General features: G+C 50.6%; 1 protein-coding gene and 1 pseudogene across 1 annotated transcript in view; one reads left to right on the top strand and one right to left on the bottom strand.

Moving 5' to 3' along the window:
- The window catches only part of dachs (unconventional myosin-IXb-like dachs), a 487,807-nt gene that overhangs the window by 249,267 nt on the left and 220,549 nt on the right, over positions 1-17,991 (top strand). The window lies entirely within an intron of this gene.
- The window catches only part of LOC144101556 (uncharacterized), a 62,095-nt pseudogene continuing 46,879 nt past the window's right edge, over positions 2,776-17,991 (bottom strand).

Below are 17,991 nucleotides of genomic sequence, written 5' to 3'. Positions count from 1 at the left end.
CACCTCTTTTTTCCTTTCTTCTTTCAGCCCTAACATAACCGAAATTTTCTGATTCCCATGGGCATGGATCCCTAGGCATGCCTCGATCCCCGGTAATGAGCGCGTTCATGCGCTGGCCCGAGAACTCTCCTCTCGAACCCCGCACACTAAGGCACCCAAACCCGCGCAAGAGGCCCCATCGGTCCTTTCTACATATAATCAAATCACTTTCTATAATCTTAGCCGCATGACATGGCCCCCACCACACAGTACCTTATCCCTCTAATCCACCGCACATGGCGACGATAACAGACGGGCTGCTTTATTTCGCCCTACCGTCTATGATTTCACCCCCGCTTCCCCCCTCATTGTAACACCTGTGGCGTGCCTAAATCCACAATTTTCACTAATTGTGGGAATATGCTACCCCACAGGCAGTACCCCCGATCCCCAATCCTACTCATTCTTTCTGGGAGGTTGCTTTACGGACCGCTCAGCCCACCGGCCAGAAATGGCTGGTGGAACAGGCTTTATGTATTTTCTTCGTCAATTTCTTCTTTTTTTTTCGTCTAATGAAGTTGTTTCCATCCATACATCTATACCTTCCCTTACGGCGCGGTTCAGGTGTCCACCGAAATGTGAGACGGATACTGCGTGATTTCCTTTCCCCAAAAACTAATTTCGATTTCAATATTTAAAGTTTTTCAACATCCGCGGCGGTGGCTCAGTGATTAGGGCGCTCGGCTACTGGTCCGGAGTTCCCAGGTTCGAACCCGACTGCGGCGGCTGCGTTTTTATGGAGAACGCTAAGGTGCCCGTGTGCTGTGCGATGTCAGTGCCCGTTAAAGATCCCCAGGTGGTCGGAATTATTCCGGAGCCCTGTGCGCGTTTTAGTTCCTCCAACATGAACTAATCACGCGCACAACCTGGACATTTTCTTATTGTGTAAATAGTTTGTATACATTACTTCTCACCCTATTCTCTCTTCCTGTCCCCTCACCTCTTTCACTTCATTTCTCGATTCTGCCTGCTATCCTTCATTTCCGCTGCCCCAGCTCAGGTGCATCAGTATCGATGGCAGATGCCGGGGCTAGCAAAAATCTTTTGCTTCCTTTTTGCTATTATTTTGTTAAAAACCACTGCCACAACCATTACGGAGCCCTCCACTACGGCACCTCTCTCTTCCTTCTTTCTTTCACTCCCTCCTTTATCCCTTCCCTTAAGGCGCGGTTCAGGTGTACAACGATATATTAGACAGAGACTGCGCCATTTCCTTTCCCCAAAACCCAATTATTCTTATTATTACCACCGAGCGCCATACCCAGTGAGCATCTGGAGGAAAGTTGGGCGAGTTGGTCCGTTAGCACAATTCTACCGCACAAAAGACGCGCTTTGTCTCGCCTCATTCTTTTCGTCTTCGCCAGTTGTAGCCGACACCGTGCTGGTGGTGGTAGTGGTTTTATTTAAAATAATAGTAAAAGGAAGGAAAAGATTTTTGCTACCCCCGGCATCTGCCATCGATACTGAAGCACCTGAGCTGGGGCAGCGGAAATAAAGGATAGCAGGCAGAATGGAGAAATGAAATGAAAGAGGCGAGGGGACAGGAAGAAAGGATAGGGGGAGAAGTAGTATATGCAAACTATTTACACAATAAGAAATGTGTTCAGGTTGTGCGCGAGATCAGTTCATTTTAGAGGAATTAAATCACACACGCGCACAGCACCCAACACAGTGCTTTGCGCGTGTTTTTAATTCCTCCAACATGAACTAATCTCGCGCACAACCTGGACACATTTCTTATTGTGTAAATAGTTTGCATATACTACTTCTCCCCCTATCCTTTCTTCCTGTCCCCTCGCCTCTTTCATTTCATTTCTCCATTCTGCCTGCTATCCTTTATTTCCGCTGCCCCAGCTCAGGTGCTTCAGTATCGATGGCAGATGCCGGGGGTAGCAAAAATCTTTTCCTTCCTTTTACTATTATTTTAATAAAAAAAGCCGCTACCACCACCACCTTTCGCGCTGTATTATGCAACCAGTGAGCCTTCACGGCACAGCGGCGTTGAGGTGACCGCTGAGGAAAGTAAGGCAGTCAGTGCGCCTTTCCTTTTGTTGAACACGATTCTTATTTTTTCATTCAGATGTTCGCGAAAAAAAGGACATTGATTTAATTTTGACATTAAATATTCAGGAGATTTGTTTTATTTAGTCATGCCGTCATTCAGAATAACAACACAGTGCGCTGCATGGAAGTCGGCGTTACGCCTATCGGATCACGGGTACAGTCAAATACTTATTAAGTACGGGGGAAAAAATTATAAGCAAAGCTTGTGCAGCTGTGAGTGTCTCAATACATGGCTTTGAGGGTGATGATATGGGAGCAACTGTCAGCACCAATGGCGGTAGCGAGTCTGGAATTATAGGGTGATAGGGTTGGTTTAACCATATTCAACTTCAGTTCATAAAAGCTGATTTAAGCCAGCTCGTGCAGAAACCACGAATTGTGCACTGAAATGTCAGTTGCATATATGTGCTATCTGTACAATTATGACTCATTGTGATGTCCTTGAAAAAACAGACCCCTTGTGTAAAGAGTCCTTATCACTGTAGATATTTTCGGAAATATAAAATTCCCTTATAAGGGTTGCTTTACCCTAAGAGTCGTTACTTTTTTGTGGAGTCTCTCCAGACACGTATTACATGTGCAAGAGAGAGAGAGAGAAACAACTTTAATTTCCACTCGTCAAAAATTACGTTAGAGAAGGCTTTAGTCTAACCCCCCACCCCCTTTATTCCCCTAACCGTCGGTCGGAATCCCTTGGGACACGGCGGCGGTCAGGGCGAGACCGATGACTTTACGTTGTTGTTCTGCTTCGTGGTTCAGCAATAAGGTCTCCCAGGATTCTGCATTTCTATATGGGTTGTTATAGAAGGGGCAGGTCCAGACCGTGTGGACAAGTTCTGCGATGCTATTGCAGTGCGTGCATCTAGGATTAAAGACTTGTGGATGCCATTTACTGTACAGTCGAGGGTTTGGAAACACCACGGTTGGCAATGTCCTCCACATGATTTCCTCTTTCCTACTGAGCTGTTTATCTGCTGCTGGATACGTCTTGCGACCGAGCTTGTAATGACAAATTATTTCATGGAATGTTGTGAGTTCCTCACCCGATGGGAGGTGTTCCTCGCGTGGAGGCAGCGCGTCAGCGGCGATCTCCCGGAAAGTGAGCCTTCGGGCGGTCGCGTGAGCCTTCTCGTTCCCCCATAGGCCCTGATGGGCCGGGGACCAGATCAGTGAGATTAGCTCTGATGGTACTTGCCCTTCTCTCATAATTTTGCCAGCTTCAGCAGAGAATCTGCCCATATAATAATTCTTAATGGCTGCCTTAGAGTCACTATCACCCTTCTACCGTTCTGTATTATTGCTAGAGCAATGTAAACTTTTTCCGCCTCAGTTGCACTTGTGTTTTTAACGGTGCAGCACGAGACTGGGTCTCCACTGTCACGAACCATTACCGCTGTGTGTGCTGCCTTGCGATCGTATTCGGCAGCTTCCGTGTAGAGCACATCGGATATACCTCGAAATTTGCCCTGCAGGGCCACAGCCCTATATTTGCGTGTACCTTCGTGAAATACCGGATGCATGTTCTTTGGCAGTGGTGGAAGTTTGAGTCTATCCTTGGTTGCTCTAGGTACGTTATCTGTCCGCTTTAAACACTCAGAGGGTTCGAACCCAAGGCGCTCTATGAATTTCCTTCCAGTTTTGTTTTTTAAAAGGCTTTGATGCTGCGACACCGTGGCGGCTTCTATGATCTCATTCAGAGTGTTGGAGACACCTAGCCTTAGTAGTTTTACTATCGCACTGTTCGGAGGAAGACCTAGTGCGGTTCAGATCCCTTTTCTTTTTATTATTTCAATTTTTTTCCTTTTATGTTGCCACACTGCTCACATTCTGCGAGCGCCGCCATGCGGCCGAACGGCATGGCTGGGTTCGTGTGGAAGCGAAGACGACGTTCCCGCTCGGACGCACGCTGCTGGTCTTCTTGACCTTCGGATTAAAAGCACCCTTTTGTGTCGCCCTACGTTTGTCGGCGACATTTTTGTGGAGGTGCTGGGTAGCGTCCCATGAACGCTGACCCCGAGGACAATTCTGACGATCCTCAGCGCCGCTTGGACCCAACACCCGTCCACAAAGCGAGCTGCCGCCTGCGGGGCTTGCAACCTGAGTGTCAGCCACTGACGAGGTCGGTGCGTACCATGACGTCTACTACTGGCAAGCAGACAGGTCAGCCTTCCGGCACTGTCCCACCGGTTGTAGTCCTCACACCTCGCTCGCCGCCAACCTTCCTTCCACGGCGATCGGTGCGAGGATGTCGAGGACTGGATGTCCGGCTTTGACCATGTGGCCACTTTTAACCAGTGTGACGACGACCGAAAACTACGAAACGTGTATTTCGCATTCCAAGATTCGGCGAAGACATGGTTCGAGAACCATGAGGCATCCTTTACCAGCAGTTCCGTCGTGTGTTGCTCGCTACCTTCAGCACCAACGCACGCAAGGAAAACGCCGAAATCGCCCTTTGCTCCAGGTCACAGCAGTCGAACGAAAGCGTGACCATGTTTATCGAAGATATGGCGCGTCTCTTCAGTCGGGCTGACCCTGCCATGCCCGAGGCTACGAAGGTGCACCACCTCATGCGTGGTGTGAAGGAGCAGCTCTTCGCTGACCTCATACGCGACCCTCCAAGAGCCGTCGCTGACTTCGCCAAAGAAGCCACGGCCATGGAACGTTCCTTGCAGGAACGCAGTGCGCAGTACGGTCGCCTGGACAGTGCTGCGGCCACCAACTATTGTGCGTCACTGCCAGTCGCCGGAGACGAGGCGCTTCGAGATCTTGTGCGGAGTGTGGCTCGAGAAGAACTGCGCAACCTCCGCTTAGATGCTCCACCTGCCAGTGTTGCTGTTGTAGCCGATGCCATCCGTGACGGAATTCGGCGAGTGGTCCAGCGACCACCGGCACCACAGCCGGAGCCGTACATCATGAGCTACAACGAAGCCCTACGGACACCGCAGACGGAGCCGTACATGATTAGCTGCAGTGAAGCCCTGCGGAGACCTGCGCCAGTGCCACAGGCATTCCGCCCTGCTGCCGAACCAACGCAGGGGTACCTTCACCCCGTCGAGCTGCGTGACCCGCGCCCTGTTAGAAAAGCGGACGTGTGGCGCACACCCAACAACCGGCCGCTATGCTACCACTGCGGGGAGCCTGGTCATGTCCTCTGCAGCTGCCCATACCGGCGGATGGGATTAAGAGGATTTCCGCCGAGCGCACCTCGACCACGCTATGGTGAGAGACCGCGAGACATTTAGCAGTACCTGGCCGATCATGTGCTGCCCTCACCGCCTCCACGACGTCAGTCTAGGTCACCGTCTCCAAGACTGGCTCCCAGTCACGCATCATCCGCTGGCCAATTCAGACGCACGTCCTCCTGCCGGGAAAACTGAAGACGGCGGCCTCCGGGGGTAGGACCGCCGCTGCTGCAGAGAGTGAACAGCCTCCATACGACGGTTGTATGCGACGACCGGAACGCCGACGACCCCAGCCGCCGACCTCAAAGACGATATCACCGCCGACTGCAACGACGATGCCACCGCCGACCCCACCAACGACCGCGTCGACGACCACACCGATGACCTCACCGACGACCCTATCGACGACGGCACCAAACACCTCACCGACAAGTTGCCAAAGAATTGTTTCCGCCGCCAAAATTCTTGTTGCCGCCGATGGCTATGATGTGTCAGCACTCGTTAATACCGGAGCCGACTTTTCAGTCATGAGCAGCCACCTAGCCACGGCCCTCAGAAAGGTTATAACACCTTGGCATGGGCCGCAGATACGCACAGCTGGTTGCCATGTGGTGACGCCGGTTGGCGTCTGCACCTGCCGTATAAAGATCTGAGGTGAAAGGCTCCTTCGCCGTGCTACGAGAGTGTTCCAAAGAACTGATTCTCGGCATGGACTTCCTTAAAGAGTATGGCGCGGTCGTCAACCTGCACGAGCAATTGGTATCATTTTCGACACAGCGAGCCGTTGCTACAGACCCTAAGCCGCACAGAGCAGCACTACACATCTCTGACGACCACACAACGATACCGCCGAGAGCAAGCAGGTTTGTCACAGTCGAGTGTGATACCAGCTTCGGTACTCGGGGCATTGCCGAAGCGAACATGTCGCTGCTACTGTCTCGGCAAGTTTGCGTTGCCCGCGCCCTTGTCGACCTTGTTCACGCGCGTACCGAGCTCTTAAGCGGGGGCTACATGGGGCGTTTTTCTCCTGCGGTTATCGCGCGTAGACAAAAAAACGCGTCAGAGGGACGCTGGCCAGGCTACATGAGGCGTACAAGCGGCGAACGCCGCCGCAGTGTGGCCAGACAAGGCAAAAATGTTTTGGCCACCACTAAATGAACGATCAATGCTTATATGTTGTTCGCTTGTGTTATAATTATTAAATTAGGCAATAAATATCCTACAGTTATGTCTATACACATTTTCAGGTATGTTTAGTATTGTCTCGATATTTTTGTGGATGTTCAGCGGAGAGAGTTGGCCAGAACTGTTTCGTCTGGCGACCCTGTGCGACTGAAATGGCGGTGCGGATTGGGCAGACACTATATGTGAGCTTCGTTCTGTGCACTGCTTGTGGCTCTCGTTGCTGAAAACCAGTTTTGAAAATAGTTTTCATTTACTTCGAGCGGACGGCAAGCAGGGAGATAACTGCGAGGGAGAACACGCCGCTTCTATTCTTGTGACCAAGGCCAGTGTCCATGGGGGCACATCGGCGTCTTCTGCTGTTAAAGAAAAGATTATTGCACATGAAGATGAGGGACATAGAAGACAAGCAGAAAATAAAGAGGAAATTCTAGGTGCACCCCATCTTGCAATTAACAAAGGAGGAGGGTGAATAACGCGAGCGAAGTGCTCAAGGGACGCTGAGACGGCTGGCCGCTGCCGCCGAATACAGACGGAAGTGAGTCCGGCAGGCACTTCCGGTAGCGTCTGACGCGCGCACGCCGCGTCAAAATCTAGCCGTTCCTGATCGGCGGCGGCGGGCGTTTTTCTTGACGCCGGGCGTCAAATCTGCGCCGTCGGGCGAAAATCGCCTCAAAAACGCTCCATGTATTCCGGGCTTTAGTGACCAACTTTAGAAGTCAATCCCAACATTTGACGAAAAACACAGTGATTGCCCATTTTGAAGAACTTGGCGAGCATGCCGTCCAATGTGCCTTATTCACAACGGACCACGGAACAGCGGAACAGGACACGGCACCAGCCATTACCATTGACGTGAACCCTGACCTTCTGACCAATCAGAAACGCCGCGTGGACAGTCTTATTTACTCTTCCCGCGACTGTTTTGCACCAACCTCTAAGGTTCTTCAGACGCCAATAACTAAGCACCGCATTATCGTCGATAGCGACCACAGACCACTATGTCAGCGTCCTTACCGTATTTCGTCGAAGGAACGTGATACCATCCGCCGCCAAGTTGCCGAAATGCTCCGCGACGACGCCATACAACCATCGACGAGTTCCTGGGCATCACCTGTTGTTCTCGTCGCAAAGAAAGATGGCAGCCTGCGGTTCTGCGCGGATTATCGACGTCTCAACAACGTTACCAAAAAGGATGTATATCCACTGCCACGCATTGATGACCCATTAGATCGCCTACGCCATGCTACCTACTTTTCGTCACTCGACCTGCGTAGAGGTTATTGGCAAATCGAGGTCGACGAACGTGACCGAGAAAAGACCGCCTTCGTTACTCCTGACGGACTGTACGAATTTAAGGTGCTTCCTTTCGGCTTGTGTTCAGCCCCTGCAACGTTTCAACGTATGATGGACACCGTACTAACTGACCTGAAGCGGTAGTCCTGCCTTGTGTATCTCGACGACGTCGAGATTTTCTCCGACACGTTCTAGAAGCACCTGAAACGTTTGCGTGCTGTTTTCGAGGCCATTCGTTCCTCAGATCTGTCTCTGAAGCCTGAAAAGTGCCACTTCGCATTTAGGGAGCTCAAGTTTCTTGGCCATATTGTGAGCGCTCAGGGCGTTAGCCCTAACCCAGAAAAGACGGCCGCCGTTGCTGCATTTCCCCAGCCAACAGATAAACGAAACTTGCGGTGTTTTCTGGGGTTTTGCTCCTATTATTGGAGGTTCGTTGAAAACTTCTCCAAGCTCGCAGAGCCGCTGACTCGCCTGACAAAAGACTCCGAACTTCTTCTTGGGCCAGGATAGGGAAACAGCTTTCACAGAACTTAAGGCCCGCCTCCAATCTACGCCTATCCTTGGCCACTTCGACGAGAAAGCCGCCACAGAACTGCACACAGATGCCAGCAATTTTGGCCTCGGTGCGGTGCTTGTGCAGTGGCAAAACGGTGTGGAACGCGTGCTCGCATACGCAAGTCGCACTTTGTCCCGTGCCGAAATGAATTATTCCATCACGGAAAAGGAGTGTCTCGCTGTTGTGTGGGCAATCACCAAATGTCGTCCCTACCAGTACGGCCGCCCGTTTCGAGTCGTCAGCGATCATCACTCCTTGTGTTGGCTTGCGAACCTCAAAGATCCATCGGGGCGCCTTGCACGGTGGAGCCTTCGGTGGCAAGAGTTCGACGTCACTATCGTGTATAAGTCAGGTCAGCAACATAGCGATGCAGACTGTCTCTCCCGAGCTCCTCTTCCATGCCCACCAGATGAGCCCGACGACGATTCTGCTTTCCTCGGCGCTGTCACCCCATCCGACCTTGCCCGCCACCAGAGGGCCGACTGCGAACTGCTGCCTCTAATCGAGTACCTCGAAGGAACCACTCCGTCTCCGCCCAGACTCTTATCTCGCGGACTTTCGTCGTTTTGCTTAATAGACGGAGTCCTCTACAAGAAAAACTACGGCCCGACCGAAACTGCGTATCTCCTCGTTGTCCCAACCGCGCTTCGTCAGGAAGTTCCCGCTGCATGCCATGACGACCTTTCTTCTGGCCACCTTTGGTTTTTCCAGAACATTGGGACGCCTCCGCCACAGGTACTACTGGCCTCGGCTTGCTGCGGTCGTCCAACGCTACGTTAGAACCTGTCGTGAGTGTCAACAACGGAAGATACCGCAGACAAAACCGGCCGGCCTTCTGAAGCCAATTGATCCACCGCAAATCCCATTTCAGCAAGTCGGCATGGACTTACTGGGCCCATTCCCAGTGTCCTCCATGGGTCACCGGTATATTGTTGCCACGGACTACCTCAGCCGCTACTGTGAAACCAAGGCCCTTCCCCGTGGCACCGCGGCTGAAATTGCGCAGTTCTTTGTTCGCCACACTGTGCTTCGCCACGGCGCCCCCGCGGTTGTATTAACTGACCGGGGAACCGCGTTTACCTCGGCTCTTACACATGAGGTCCTGCGTCTCAGTGGCACCAGTCATAGAAAAACGACTGCTTGCCATCCTCAAACGAATGGTCTGACTGAGAGGCTGAACAAGACCATTGCAGATATGATGTCTATGTATGTCGACGCTGACCATCGCAACTGGGACGAAATACTCCCTTACGTCACGTTTGCGTTCAGCACCGCCCTCCAAGAAACGACGCGCTTCACTCCCTTCCCTTTGATGTATGGCCGGGACGCCCTGACCATGCTGGACGCCATGCTGCTCCCAGATTGTGCCCCTTCGTCTGTCACCGGCGCTGACCAATTCATTCGTGATGCAGAAGCCGCTCGCCACCTTGCTAGACAACGGATTCGACACCAGCAGACAACTGACGCCCGGCGTTACAACCTCCGCCACAGGGAGGTGATTTACCAACCCGGCGAGCGCGTCTGGGTATGAAGCCCTATACCTTTGCGCGGGCGCTCTGAAAAGCTTCTGCGCCGCTACTTCGGCCCCTACGAAGTGCTACGTCAACTCAGCGAGGTGAACTATGAACTGTTCCCTCAAGGAGTCGTCCGCTCTTCTCAACCGCCCAAGTGTGAAGTCGTCCACGTGTCCCGCATGAAACCGTATTACGCCCGTTAGCCATTGTCGGAGTTCACATTCAGTGCCGCCGCCACACGCACCTTCGCACTTTCGGTGCCTCAATTCTGTTTTTCCCCCTTGCCGGAGGCATCGAGGCGATGCCTCTTGAAAGGAGGGGGCCAATGCCACACTGCTCACATTCTGCGAGCGCCGCCATGCGGCCGAACGGCATGGCTGGGCTCGTATGGAAGCGAAGACGACGTTCCCACTCGGACGCGCGCTGTTGGTCTTCTTGGCCTTCGAATTAAAAGCCCCCTTTTGTGTCGCCCTACGTTTGTCGGCGACGCTGCTTTGGCCAGTTCTAGATAGGGGGCAACGTATAACACTCAGCTTACGACGAAAGCCTGAACGAATCTCAAAAAGATTGGCCTCCTTCTTCCCCGCTTGCTTGTTAGAAATGCACTTGAGTAGCTGGCACGTCTGGCTGGTACTCGCTTCAAGTCTCATAATAGTTTCTGTGTTTTTGCCACTTGCTTGCATGCGCAGCCCTGACTCGAATACTGTCTACTGTCGGAATGGCATTGTCATTCACTCGTAAAGCACTATCGCAGCCCTTGCAAAGGGGACTGTTTCTTTTCCCTTTTTGAGATGACAGAAGAAGAGCTTCTGATTTTTCTGAAGAGCATTTTAACCCAGTCGGCTCGAGATATTTCTCTATTACAGCTATGGCCCTCTAAAGTGCGCTTTCAATCTGTCCATCGCTACCCCTGCTCACCCACAGCGTCAAATCGTCCGCATATATGGTGTGATGCAGATTAGTGATTCCGTCCAGCTGCCTTGGAAGCCAAATCATCGCTAGCTTAAACAAGGTCGGAGAGAGGGCGGACTCATGCGGCGTCCCTCTATTCCCCAATCTAATGTTTTCGGGTGATTGCCCTCCCAGGTTGATGGTGACAGTCCGATTTCAGAGAAAGTCCCTTACGTATAGCTATATGTCTTGACTCCAACATTTAGCGCGCTAAGGTTATCAAGTATGGCTACGTGTTTGCCGACCCACAATGACCCTAGTATATCAACAGTATTTTTATCGATTACCTGCTTTTTCAGCTGTATCATGATATCGCATGCTGATAGGTTTGATCTGCAGCCTATCATGGTATCAGCATAAAGATTTAGATCTTCCATGAATCTATTCAGTCTAGTTTGGATTACGTGCTCCATGATTTTTCGAACGCAAGATGTGATGGAAATGGGTCTAAGATGCTCAAAGCTGCACCTTTGCAGCGGTGCGCGCAGACGCGCCTTTTAGGCGTGACCTACGACTGTGCTGGAATATGGGACGGTCTGTGGTATTCGGTCGTAGAGGGCTTTACAGCTCGTGTGCTGACGGCGCAGACATTTGACCTGCCTCTGCTTGAGAAGCGCTACCTGGTTCAGTCGGTCGTGCTGGGTGCCTTCTGGTATCTTTGCCACATTGTTAAACCACACCTCCGCGTCATAAGGCGGGTGCAGACTACAGTTTTTTTTCTTTTTTTACTCAGGTGGAACTGAGCTTGTGGCTTGCCCTGTTCTTGGACAACCACGGGAGAGAGGCGGTTATGCATTTCCAACTTTGTCCATGACGTCGTCGTTGTTAGCTTTGAAGTGCATTTTGCGTATCCTGCTGGGGGACGCGTCTCCGGCGCGAACCCTAGCGCGGTACTTTTTGGGCCCTTCTTTGCGCTTTTTGAACCCCTCGGCCCCTGTCAATCAAGGACCTCAACCAGAGCAGCCTACCGCTTTCTACGCTACGTCAGTGGTCTTTTTCAGGCATGTGGTAGCAGTACACCTGGTGTCAACATCGTCGCAGACCGTGTGGTGGGCATTATGGGCTCGCTGTTGTTGCCTGTTGTGCCGCGTTCAATAGCCGCGCTCAGCGTTGATACCTCTACCAGATCATCTACGCGAGTTTGGAAACTTGGTTGGGCAGTGCTGCCTACTTGTGATCTGTTAGAGCATTCGGGTGTGTTACGCTCCAGTACCTTCTCTGAATTACCGCCTCCCCGAATCTAATCGCCACGCTACCGTCACCTGCTTGGTAGCGCGTGTCTTTTGGCGCGCGGTTCATGCGGGATTCCGTGGTCAGGGCGTGTGGAGCTTTGCCTCCCGCGGCCGCTTCCCCAGCGGCCATTTTGCTCGCATGATCATTGTTGCGGGTTTTCAGTTTATGGCGCAATCGATGCACCGCTGTCGCTGGTGGCTTTCGACGCCGCGCTGTGTGGCCAATGCTTGGCCGTCTTCGAAGGGAGCTGATCAGTTTCTTGTCGGAGGAACTCTTCCTTGAGAGAGGAAGAGTTCCTCCGGCAGTGGTCGCGCCCATTCATTTATGTTAACAACGATCGACTTGTTCTGGTTTTTAGACCAAGCTTGCGCTAAGGTCATTTTTTTTTCTGTGTCAGATTATTGCTGTTTCACTCTTCTGTCAATAGGTATGCTATCCAGTTTTACATCGCCCACAAACAATTCCTGTTAGTTACTCAAAGATGCTTACGGTACCTTTTTAATTGGCTCGCGTTGCATGCCTAGCGTCACGTCTACTTGTGAATGTCAATGTATCCGGCAACCTTAGCATGCGCACATTTATAAATTATTCTTTTTTTCTAATGAGAGAGGGTGGGTATATCGACGGATTTTCAAATTTTCAAATCTTGCCTGAAGGATTGTGAGATGTCCGCATCTCAGCACATTTCAGGTGGCGCGTATGTGGGAGGGCCCGGCGCATACTCACTGTGCGCATTGTTTTTAATGCGAAAGCACTGTATGGTTACGTCGCGTAAGCAAAAAGTGTCCGCAATATTTGTCCGCACGATTATGTCGTTCTGGGGATAAATATATGTGCAAAAGTTTAAGTGTTTTACGTAGTGCATGAGTATATCTTGAAATGAGCCAAACTTGGTTCACAAATTGCAATTAATTAAATTGAATTAATGAAAAAATGCTGTGTTTCAAGCAGGTTTTGTGTCTAATTGAATGAAAAGCGATATAAATGCGTGAGAACGCTTTCTTTGAATAAAAAATAAAAATTTTAAGAAATAAGAATACAAAGAAACAACATAAAAATAAGCATAAAATAAATATAAAACAACGAAAATTCACATTTAAAAAATAACCAAAAATTTGAAAATGCAAAATAGTGGGAGAAAGAGAGGAAAACGAAAGGCTTTCGCATTTCCGTTCTTAAGCAGACAAGTGCATAATAATAATAATTGGTTAGTGGGGAAAGGAAATGGCGCAGTATCTGTCTCATATATCGTTGGACACCTGAACCGCGCCGTAAGGGAAGGGATAAAGGAGGGACTGAGAGTAGAAAGGAAGAAAGAGGTGCCGTAGTGGAGGGCTCTGGAATAATTTGGACCGCCTGGGGATCTTTAACGGGCACTGACATCTAACACACGGGCGGCTTTGCGTTTCACTATCATCGAAACGCGGCCGCCGCGGTCGGGTTTGAACTCGGGTACTCCGGATCAGTAGACGAGCGTCCTAACCACTGAGTCACCGCGGCGTGTCAGGCAAGTGCAATTCTGTAATTTTTGTGTTTTACATAGGAAGGTGAGGTTCATACGTTTAACGGTACCTCTTGCTGGGCTAGTTGGTGGAACATTGTCAGCAAAGGTAAAACCAGCGCTAAATCTGACACAAACCACAAATTTGAGAGCGGCCGTTCTGCCCGTCTTTCTGTGTGGGCTGTGTCACATTTAGCGCTGTTTTGTAGCGACAGCTACATTACGCTAGCATTTCAAGCCTTCAGCGTGGCACCCCTTGAGCTCCGTGGCGGCGCCGTGGCTGGTCACGTGGTGCGCAGCTGCCGGCGGCGCGGTGCTCCAGCGAAATCGAGTGGGAGGAGTGGAGAGGGGGAGAGTGAATCCAGATGTAGCTGTTTTATTTATTTATTTATTTATTTATATATTTATTTATTTATTTATTTATTTATTTGTTTATTTATTTATTTATTTATTTATTTGTACATACTGCAGCCCCTAGAGCGGATATCGCAGGACTGGACATATACATTCAAAAACTAAAGATATGGTAGCAAAAAATTTAAACATTAAAGTTGAACACATAGGGAAAATTGTACAGATTGAGAGCATGGGTACAGTAAAACATGAGCACAATAAGAGATAACTGATCAGCTATGGCCTCGATAAATTTGTCTATAGGGAGGGAACGCACTGGACCGGGCAATGTATTCCACTGTTCGATGGTGCGCGAAAGGAAACTATTTTAACACATTAGTGTGAGCAAAGTAAGGTGCAAAATTAAGATTATGATAACATCTTGTTGACGATTGTATGGCACTCGTGATGTACCTGTCGCTTGAGAGTCGATAGTATTATTTATTTAACGATAGTGCGAATTAACGACTCACTCCATGTTTAACCAGAGCTAAACCACAGCCATCTTTTACCTTTAATGACATTGTACTTTTAAGCTGCGTTATCATGGGAATTCGAAAAACATTCGGTGGCCAACTGCCGGCAAACAGCCTCCGAGAAAGCAGAATTAGATATACGCTTACCAGCTTAGTGTATTAATCAGCGAGGGCTGATTGGCACTAGCAGCCGAAAAGTATGCAGTGGTAGGCCCATTTTTACATTTCGCAGGCAACTGCCAACCGGGCATCTCGCAGGCCCGTTTTGGTGTCCATTCGCATACGTGCATAATCGGCCTCCTTCCGCTTGTGGTCTTTGGTTAGATCGAGTTCCTGGCACACTTCACAGACTCTGGGTTCGCTTGCACGAAGCAAAAAAATTCTGAGGGCACTTAAGTCTGCTTACGTGTAGTTGTCGTTGTGACTGAAGGAAAAATGAAAAGGAAAGTACACGGGCCTGCCCACTGGCTCAAGCTGAGCCGCAGATTGCAACCACAGAGAACCCGCCACTCAGGAGCACATCCTCTGGGGATGCGAAAATAACCCGCCCCCACAAGCCCTCCTGCCAGCTCTCTCTGCGGGAAGCTGGGACCAACTCCTGACCCATCCAGACAAGTTCACTCAAATTGCATCGATTTCGTAGGCCCAGGACGTCGCCCCCACCTGGGGGCCACACAGGGCCCACCTGCCCTAATTCCCGAAACCTGTGGCAATAAAGTTGTCTCTCTTTCTATCATTGCCACATGCACACAGTAGGAGAGTTGAAAGAGATCTGAGAGGAAAGATTAAAAGACAAGACGCGCGTCGCAACAACCACGTCATCCGAAACGATGACGACGGTTTAGCAACAGATAAACCCAGTGACGCGAACCTCCTCACCCTCTAACAACTCCGGCTCGTGAGCGAGCAAGCCACCAGGATGATCGTCAGGATAACGACGCGGAAATCAGGGATGCCAGAGGATGATACTCTGCGACTGGCGTAGGCTTTATTGGTGAGCCGCGTCGTCTACGCGGCTTACCCTACCTAACCTACCCTACCTCCGCCTAAAGAAGTTTGACATCGAGAACCTCGACGTCATAATCAGAACAGCCTACAAGAAGGCCCTGGGCCTCACTCTTGCGACATCGACGGACCGGCTCTTGCGACTGGGCGTGCACAACACGATAGACAAGCTGATAGAGACACACCCCACGGGGCAGGTGGTATGGCTCTCCACTGCTGGGACTGGCCGACAAGTCCTCTGTGATTTCAACATCAATTGCCCCCGACAGCTAGACACAAAAAACGGCGTCCCAGCGGATTTTGTCTACTAGTGGGATGAGGTGGGTACCCAGGGAGAGGGAGGGAGATAGGTGGATTGACTGAATCGTGTTGTTTGGGCCGGTAGACAAAGATCTCAGATTTTGAAGGGGAGCATGTCAGGCCACGCTCCTGTACGTATGTGTCGATGGTGGTTAGGGCCAATTGTAGGTATTCTTCTATTTCGGCATCACTGCCGCGGTTTGCCCAAACAGTGATGTCGTCGGCATAGTGGCTAAAATTCATGTTAAGGATTTGAGCTAACTGTCGAGGTAGGTGAAGGAGTGCTATGTTGAAGAGAATAGGGGAAAGGACTGCTCCCTATGGAGTACCTCGTGCTCCTAGCGTGACACCTGGGAGGCGGTTGTCGCCGAAAATTAGCGTGGCTCTGCGCTGGCTGAGGAACTTTCGGATGTAGTTATGCATCCTGATGCCGACTCCGAAGGTCGTAAGGTTTTGTAGGATAGCTTAGTGTGCAGCGTTATCAAAGGTCTTAGTGAGATCCAGCCCTAGAATAACTTTGGTGTCGGAGGTTTGCGAGTCGAGAATGTGATGTTTTAGCTGCAGGAAAACGTCCTGTGCGGAAAGCCTAGGACGAAATCCAGACATGCTAGTGGGCATGAGGTTTTTGCCTTCTAGGTTTTGGAAAAGCCTTGTCTGGAGTACATGCTCCATGAGTTTGCCGACAGAAGATCTGAGGGAGATGGGTTTGAGGTTAGAGGTGAGCAGAGGTTTGCCAGATTTGGGTATGAAGACGACTTTGGCTTCTTTGCATTGCGGTGGGGGGTACCCATTTTCCAGCACTCATTCAAGTATTCGGTAAGTGCGGCAATGGATTGTGCGTCGAGATTCCTGAGTGCCTTATGTACCCCGTCTGGGCCCGGGGCTGAAGACGTGTTGTCTCTGGAGTTCAGCCTGGACCTCTGCTTCTGTAATGGGCTGGTCAAGGTGATCGTTAGGGAGGCCTGCATAGTCGGGGTGTGTTACAGAAGGGTGTGCGGGAAAATATTGATCGCGAAGTTCTTGGAGGAGCTCCGGTATCGGAAGTATGTATGAGTTTGGTGAGATTGTGTGTTTGTGTAGTCTTAGAGTGAGTGGAATCTACTAAGTGCCTAAAGGGGTTCCAGGTCTGGGGTCTACTCATATTACCATCTAGCTTGTTGCGTAGTGATTTCCAGTTTCGGCGTGGAAGAATCAATGCGTGCGTCTCTATCTCTTTGTTAAGACGGGCGAGGCGGGGCTGAAGTGTACGGTTCCAACGCTGCCTTTTCCAGCGTCGCTCTTGGCCTGTTTTAGCTTCCCATAAATGTAGGAGGCGGGAGTCAATAGTGTCGCTTGGGCAGTCCTCTGGCGAGTTACGGATCGGACATTGCTTTGTAGTTGCTAGGACCATTCAGTGATGTCCTTGATGGGGGTGAAGCTGCGGGCTGGTCTACATGAGCGGAAAGAGTTCCCCTTTGTGAAAGTGGCTCCTCTGGGAGGCCTGCGGTGTAGTTTAATGTTTAAGAGAGTCTCGATAATGCAGTGATTGCTACCTAGATTCTCTTGTTTTTTGCACTATGTGGCGTGAGGAAGGCGATCTGCGAACGTGAGGTCTCGTGTAGTGTCGTTACAGACTGTTTCCCGCGCGTGTAGGAAAGGTAGGGTCGGTGAGCTGGGAGAGACCGGCTTGTTGCGCGGCTAACCAAACCCGACGTCTTTCGGTGTGTCGTGTAGGTAACCCCAAGCCGTATATGGGGCGTTAAAGTCTCCTACGACAAGTAAAGGGCACTTGTTGGCTATGTGCTTCGCAAGTGTAAAGAGGCGTTCTAGAGAGAGAGAGAGAGAGAGAATGAAGGAAACGCAGGGAGGTTAACCAGATGTGAGTCTCCGGTTTGCTACCCTACACTGGGGATGGGGGATAGGGGTTAGAAAGATGACAGAGAGGTAAACGCAAAAAAAGGAAAAAAAAGGAACATGCACACATGGAGACACACACACACAAGGCCTTCCAGTTAGTCTTTCACACAGCCCGGTAGATTGTAAGGCGTTCTAAGTTACTTTGTAGGCACTTAGGGTGGCTATATACATTTAGGATGAAGAGACTGTTCGCTCGAGCGTGTTGCGGCAGAAGCTCAATTAGAAGGTGATCAATACCTTCAATCACTATGGAATGGGAGATGGTGGAGATTGAGCGACGAACTAGAAGTGCTACCCGAGAGGGTGTGGGCGGAAGGGCAATATAGCCGGGTAAGGTAAGTGGGTTTTGAGGGTTCCTGCAGGGCAAGGATGTCGGGTCCCGTAGCGCAGGACACAGTAT

This window comes from Amblyomma americanum, chromosome 8 (assembly GCF_052857255.1).
Source record: "Amblyomma americanum isolate KBUSLIRL-KWMA chromosome 8, ASM5285725v1, whole genome shotgun sequence".
NCBI classification, from domain to species: domain Eukaryota; kingdom Metazoa; phylum Arthropoda; class Arachnida; order Ixodida; family Ixodidae; genus Amblyomma; species Amblyomma americanum.
The sequence above is the reverse complement of the archived record's forward strand: the minus strand, read 5'-3'. Positions and strand labels throughout refer to the sequence as shown.